The 7,517-nt window shown below is 43.9% G+C and overlaps 1 long non-coding RNA gene across 1 annotated transcript; it reads right to left on the reverse strand.

Annotated features, from left to right (window-relative positions):
* Window positions 1-1,801: 1,801 nt before the first annotated feature.
* On the reverse strand, window positions 1,802-5,186 carry LOC144459677 (uncharacterized). Its single transcript, XR_013488514.1, has 2 exons — window positions 3,701-5,186; window positions 1,802-3,069 (listed from the first exon to the last, which is right to left on the reverse strand). It is a non-coding gene; the product is annotated as an uncharacterized LOC144459677 (long non-coding RNA).
* Window positions 5,187-7,517: the final 2,331 nt, after the last annotated feature.

Below are 7,517 nucleotides of genomic sequence, written 5' to 3' on the forward strand. Positions count from 1 at the left end.
TTTCAAGCTTGCTACTAAAAATGAAATACAATTAATTGGAAAATAAACCACTGTGTCAGTTGATGGGTTTCTCTGGCTTGAAGCACAAAGGCAGTTGCATGTTTAGGTAGGTGAACATTTATGCGACCTTCTCCATCTTCTTGAAATCCACTCTGAAACAGATTAACAACAAACTTATCTATTAAAACAGGAAAAATGTTGGCATTGGTGGGTAGCACCACCAGACACTCTGACAGTAACTACCCAGGTAATCTAGCTAGCTAGATTCCTTCCTATAAAAAGGTATAAGATGGGTAAATTTTTACTGATTGATGTCTTTATTTTGAGTATGTAAAATAACAACAAAAACAACAAATAATTAAAACAAAACTGTAAAAAAAAACAATGACGTTGACAGCATCAGAAAAACCTGTACTTCATGAGTGTTAAGATTGACATACACACTAAAAAGTATCCCTTCACTTGCTCTCTTGCCAATAAATTAAGATTTCTATAGGCCTTTGAACTGAACTTGTATTCCAATAAGCTAATAAAGGAGGGAACTGGTTCGATTACTCGTTAGTAGTGGAATTACAGTAACGCATTACTTTCAACACTGCTATTAGCCTACTTTAGTTTGAAATTACAACCTGAGTCTGTCATTGACAAAAACAAACATGTTTAGTTGACGTGCTCGGATCAAACACAGCCCGATTTGTGCTTGTGTCACGACTTGTGTACGATTTACTGTTGGGATGGCGATGCTTGAGCCCTCCCCCTCAGGCACAGGGCTTGCATTTCTTTGGTCGTCTGCGGATGTCCTTTCACCTGCTCTGGGTAAACCATGGCGAGTCGGTCCTTCCGCCTCCGCCACTTCAACTTGGAGAAGATGATGCGTGTGTGTCCACTTTACGTGATAGTAGGAGGAGTTATACACCCTGTACCCAATCGGACAGCCATCAATTCCACACACCACAAGTCAGGGCTGCGACTGTGCACGGTGTTAATGTGACTCAGAAGTTGTTTCAGAGTCAATGCCACAAATATGTAACATAAGAAGCAACGCCAAAGCCTTTTGAGGGGAAAAATACTATTTTTGAGCATCACCAGCTTATTATAAGACACAAAACTTCACAATACTAGTACAATATAGCTAAGAATGAGTTTTCTCTGCTAATTTTAAGATCTCTTATCTTGTAAGGCTTAAATATAATGTCTTATTTCAAGAAATCTTTTCAAGCGAATTTTCACATTGGTAGATTTTTTTGCTTTCTTGTTTTTTGTTTTTTTTTAACTTATTTTTGGAGTGGCCTTTTTTCCAGTGGAAAAAAGATAATGGAATGAAAAAAAAAACCCCATTCAGCCACATGACCTCATTTAGCCTTCATATACATCATTGTAGTGAAGCCTAGGAAGACTATATTTAGGCTACTAATTCATTGACATTTCTCTCTCATTACTTATCCCACTTTGTTGTTTATCAGCTGACTATATCTCTTGCTTTTTATGTTAAGCCAACTAGATTTCTAATGTTCTCCTCTCTCCTGCTGTCAGCTGTCATTTCAGTGCGTATTGGCACCACCCTCCTCCACCCTTTTCACCTCCAGTTTCATCATATTCAGCGCCAAGGGCTGAGCTCAGCACTATAGGCCACTTTACATCCATCAAGATCTTGTAGAAGCAAAAAAGTCAAGGTCCCGAGCCGGGCCAGTTAGCTCGCGACCTCGCTCTTTTCCTCTCAAACGGACTTTCTTTATCTTCCATTAGATATCAAAAACTCAGATACTCAGAGGTAAAAAAAAATCACTGGAGACACATAGAATCAGATGCAACTGAGTTTAATGTGCTCGCAGGCAACAAACACATCACAACCCAAATGAGCCAAGCTCCGGAGCAAGGCTGGAATTTCTTTGTTTGCGCTCGCTCTTTTATCGTAGAATTTCTGCTGAGTCATTTCTTTCCCTTAATCCTTCCCACTTGGCTCTGATCGTAACGATATCCCACCTCTGCTGAGTCACTTTTTCTCCACCATAATGGTGTCATACTTCTGCTGACTCAGCACTTTTTAGTCCTTCCCCCTCTAGGGTCATTCTCAGGACAAGCTGTAATTCCCCTAATTTTCCACTAGTGTTTTCTGAACCCATCCTCATGCTATTTTTAGAAATGATTCACAGTGAGTCCTAGGTACTTCTCCACCACAATGCTTAAGTGCTCAATAAGTGTGTGTGTGTGTCATAAGAATACATGAAATATTAAACCAGTGTGTAATTTGTCAGTTGCACAGATTATATTGCTTCAACACATATCTTTTTAAAGGTCAACTAAAAGGTACAGTATATGTCTTCAGTAAATCAGTACATTACACTACATTCCCCCCTTTGGGGCTCCATAGTCCCATATAATATCTTAAATCACAGCAAGGGGGAGGAAATATATATATCCCCCCTTTGGGACTTTATAGTCCCATACCATTAAGATTTAGATTGGCTATTATCACACACGAATCATTTTCCAGTGATCAACATCAGTAGAGCTGCACATAAGTCATACTTCATTGATTATCAGCAGTATCTGTCACACATTTTGTCATCCGTAGGTATCACACACAATTCATGATTATCACCTCGAATAATTCGTATGTATATAGAGTATAAGAGCTAGCCTAATAATGTCTTTGTTTTTCTTGTTGCATGATTAATCATAATGACATTCTTATACAGTGGTTGTGACTACAGTCGTTACTGGTATTTTCTTCAGTGAATGCATGATAACTTCACATATACAGGGTACAGTATGCAAGGTACATAGTTATCTTTGCTGTTAATGCTGCCAAGTTACTGTCCGTCGGGCACATAGGCGGATGTACCAGTCATCCGCAGGCGCCGGTAGGACGCCACCTGATCCCCTTAGCATCTCAATCTTCTGTTGCAGCACGTGGTGGTTGACCAGTTGCCGCTGTAGGTCATCCCTAGCCTGGGCTCAAATGGGGGCTGGTCCTCTGACATGGCTGGGCGCTCTTGGTAGGCCAACCCTGGATTCTGCTGCTTTGGATACAGGGATCTCCACATGCTGGCCATGCTCTGCACCAATCTGTGTGTTAGAAAGGACATTGTTTAGTTCAATTCACTTCCTTCCTTTTCCTCCTAATTGCCCTGTGGTATAGATAACCTATATATGTTAATCAGTCGATTGTTAGTATGGGTTTGGTAATAGCAAGGTTTTTCCTGAATCTATTGCCAATTATTTGGTTATTTCTTACCCTGAATCGGCTCTCCCTCTCTCTCTCTATACAACCTCGTATTCCCCTTCCAGGTTCCCCTTCATTGGCTCATATAAGTTTATATTGTCAGCCATATTCTCACATACGTCCGTATTATCAATCATGGTTTCATATAAATCGTTGTTCAATCTTTTGAATATATAGGATCTTACCCACGGTTTATCTAGTTTCCACAATTCGCCTTTCTTGGGGAGCTTTTTCTGCTGTTGTATCAGCATAATAAATTGTCCCGTGGCCGTTCTCATGGCCCTTCTTATCAGGATCTGTACTAGGGGAAGGACGCCGAGTCCAAATATTACTCCTATAGTCTGTAAGATTTTTCCAACAGAGAACTTTTCTAACCAATCAAGAATTGATGAGGTTTTTAGTGTTCCAATTGGAATGTTGTACTTGTTGGTCTCTCTCTACATATGTAAACTTGAGTCAGGTTACCATCTTCACCTGTTTCTGAGCTGCTGCTTTCTTCTCCCTGCTCTCTTTCTGTCTCTGCTCTCTCTCCTCTCTCTGTTCTCTCTGCGCTTGGGCCCTCATCCTCAGCCCTGTGGCTACCAGGTGGCGACTGAGGAAGGGGTGTTTTCCTCTGAGGTGCTCTCTGTCGACACCCTCTCTGGGTTGTTAGCTCTGCAGCAGTGGTTAAGATGGAACCAAACGTCCTTACCTTCAACTTTCAAGGCAGTTGGTGTAGCTAATATGACCTTGTATGGACCTTCTCTGCGTGGCTGGTCCCACTTCCTTTTGAACACCTTGACGTACACCCACTCTCCAGGAAGTATGCGTTGAAGGTCTTCTGGGATTTCGACCCTTCTGTCCTCTGTGGTGCCTTTCACCTGCTGGGAGATAGCCCTATGGATACGGGTTAGACTTCGTAAATAGTCAAACATTTCGCCTTGTAATTGTTCCAGGGACGGTCCCTCATGGGGACCTCTTAAGTATGGTAGCGGCATGAGCCGGCTCGTAAGCATTTCATGCGGTGTTAGACGCGTGACTCGGCTGGCTTGTGAACGCATAGACATTAGTGCAAGCGGTAAAGCATCCACCCAATTAAGCTTATTTCCACTATCTACTACTATTTTTGCTATTTTGGTTTTTAAAATACCATTTGCTCTTTCTACAGCTCCCTGTGATTGGGGATTGTAAACGCAGCCAAATTTTTGTTTGATCCCTAGTTGTTTCAGTGTCTCTTGTATGACGTTAGACACAAAATGGCTACCATTGTCCAATGATATTGTATCTTTTTACCCATAGACGTTTTTCGGCCTCAGTAACTCTGTTTTGAGCTGCTATGAGGGAGGGCATGGTTGTGAGGGGTTCACAGTCTTGTATGGTTAGTAAGGGTGTCATTACTGCCCCTATTGCTGCCTGTTCATCTGCAAAGTTATTGCCTTTGGCTATCAATGTATCAGTGTTTTGGTGGGCTGGACATTTTAATTACTGCTAGAGCTGTGGGAAGGAACATGGCTTCTATCAGGTCGAGGATGGCAGCTCCATGTGTTACAGGAGTGCCGTCAGCTCTGCGAATCCTCTTTGTTTCCATATGTTAGCATGGACGTGGCACACACCATAGGTGTATGCTGAGTCTGTGTATACATTTAGTGATTGTCCCTCTGCCAATTTACATGCTGCTGTTAAAGCTTTTATCTCTGCAAGTTGGGCTGAGCATGGCTGAGCAAGTTTATGTGATTGTAGTGTCTCAAAGGTGTGGTCATTGTTGTGAAATTGAACAATCCCGTAGCCTGCATGGCTACCAGTGGCGTCACGAAAACATGAGCCATCTACAAACAATGTGAGATCAGCTGGGATAGGTTGATTGTGCAAATCTTCTCTAGTACGCATAAATGTCTCTGTGTCATGAATGCAATCATGTGGCTTACCATCTGTTGGCAGCACCAGTTTAGTGGCGGGGTTGATGGTGGAACAGCGTTGAATGTTAAATGCAGGGGCTGATAGGATTACCTCACAGCCCGTACGCCTGGCCTGTGGGCATGTCTTGCATCAGGACGGCACATGCAAAGCCTGATCTTTCTGCTACCTAGAGATGAAAAGGTTTAGCATAGTTAGGAGTCCCTAACGCTGGAGCTGACTGCATGTCTATTTTTTAGATTTGGAATGCACCCTCAGCTTCCTCTGTCCATGTCAATTGTGCTGTGTTGTTTGTCTGTCCTACTGCTCTTAGTAAAGCTCTGAGTGGAGCAGTTTTTATAGCATAGTCACAAATCCATGGCCGACTGTATCCTGTCATGCCGAGAAAAGACAGCATTTGGCCCACCGCCTGCGGTTGAGGTGCCTTACTACCTCTATTTGAGATGGGGCAATGCACTTTTTATCCCCACTCGACTGTCTGCCCAAGTACTCTACAGACTGCTGGCAGAACTGCAATTTGTTTTTACGGACCTTTGTGTCCCCCCCTTTGCTAATGCTGTGAGCACTGCAATGGAATCTTTTTGACATTGTTCTTTTGAAAAGCTACAGACAAGCAAATCATATGCATGTTGTAATACAGTGCTTGGCACGTTCAAATTAGCTAGGTCATATTGCTGACCTTCATAAGTGAATGCAAACAAATATTGAGAGTCTGGGTGTAGCGGTACACTGAAAAAGGCTGAACACAAATCGATAACTGTGTACCACTGTGTGTCGGATGGTATGTTTGAAAGCAACGTGTGTGAATCTGGCACATGTGGCGTCTCTGTTTCCACCACTGCATTAGCTGCTCTTCTGAGGAATTTGGTTTCTTGATTGGAAAAATGGGCGTGTTGCAGGGACTTCTAGTTTTGACCAGAACTCCGGCTTTTACCAAGCCTTCAATTGTGGGTTGGATATCGTCAATGGCATGCCGCTACAGAGGATACTGCCTCTGGTATGGTAGGCTAGCGTGTGGTTTTAGTGTGATATGAATAGGTTGCGCTGATTTTATCAAGCCTACGTCTGTTTTATGTGCTGTCCATAGCTGTGGTGGAACCGTGCGTGTTCTTCTGTGACTGCCATCTGTGTGGGAGTAGTACCATCTACAAGTACCTTATCTGTGACTGCTTTATCACCTGTCTTAGTTGAGATTCTAATGTATTGTTTGTCATCTGAAATGTGGATGTATTTGTTCTTGTTGGGTAACCACTCTCGCACCTGCAGTGCACATCCGACCATTAGACCCAAATGATGAGACTCATAACCTTCTGCTATCATCAGTGTAACGTGTGGTGCAGAATTTGGCACCTGAAACCATCCTGCTAATTCTTCTGGGAGGCGGACGGCTGCCGCCACACCTTGAGGTGCTGAATACATGTCTTCACTAATGATCAGGCATGTTTTTTTGTTTTTTTTTTGAGCACTGTGTTCCTGCATTCTTGACAATCTACATGAGTCTGGTCTGCATCATACACGAGTGTGCAATGCAGTGGCAGAGTGGGACTATGTGCTGTGTCAAAATGTAACCTGACCCATGGTTCCCACTGAGTCCATGTCCGTTTAAGGTGCGGCTCTTCTGGTGTCAGTTGGAGGCAGTAGCCCAACGCCTATTGTGTCTCTGTGGCGTTCACAGGGCAGCTGTGGCATCATGCTTTGTGGAGGTTCCTCAGGGAAATCTAAATATAGTCCATCTTGAGCACACATGTTCTTAGCTTTGAGAGGGCACAATATATCTCTGCCTAGAAGATTCACTGGTGTATGAGCTGAGTAGAGTAGGAGTGCAAATATGACTTTTCCTGCGATAAGCATTGGAACGGGCTCTGTCAATGGTATGACTTGTGATTTCAAAGAGAAGCCTATGGTCTTGATGGATGACTTAGAGAGGGGGAGTTCAGAGCCCTCTTTTCCTAGGCATGAATAGGCAGCCCCTGTGTCCACCATAAAAGGATATGCTTGTTCGTGGGTGACAACAGGTACAGTTGGTTCGTCGTGTGGCTGTAATGAAATGACTGGTGACATTACTTCCCCCTCAGGCTTCTCCGGGCAACCCTACCATGGGCACCCTGTCTCGTTTTCGGCAAATTTTCTGCTGGACCTTCCCATGGGTTGACCGAACAGTCTTTGTGTCGGTGGCCGGGCTGGTAACAACCCCAGCATAGCTGGTTAGATGCTGCAGGATTCACTCCTGGAAATCCTGTGTTCATTTCCTGGGAGCCTGATTGCTGATAGGGTGCGGCTCGCTGATAGGTTTGCTGTTGCGGTGGCTGGGGTCTTGGAGGAAAGCTCAGTCCCCCTCTCCATCCTCCTCCGCCTGCCGGTCCTCCCCTAGGTCCAACTCGACCCCGCCACCTCGGGG

The sequence above is a fragment of the Epinephelus lanceolatus genome, chromosome 3 (genome assembly GCF_041903045.1).
Source record: "Epinephelus lanceolatus isolate andai-2023 chromosome 3, ASM4190304v1, whole genome shotgun sequence".
In the NCBI taxonomy this organism is placed as follows: domain Eukaryota; kingdom Metazoa; phylum Chordata; class Actinopteri; order Perciformes; family Serranidae; genus Epinephelus; species Epinephelus lanceolatus.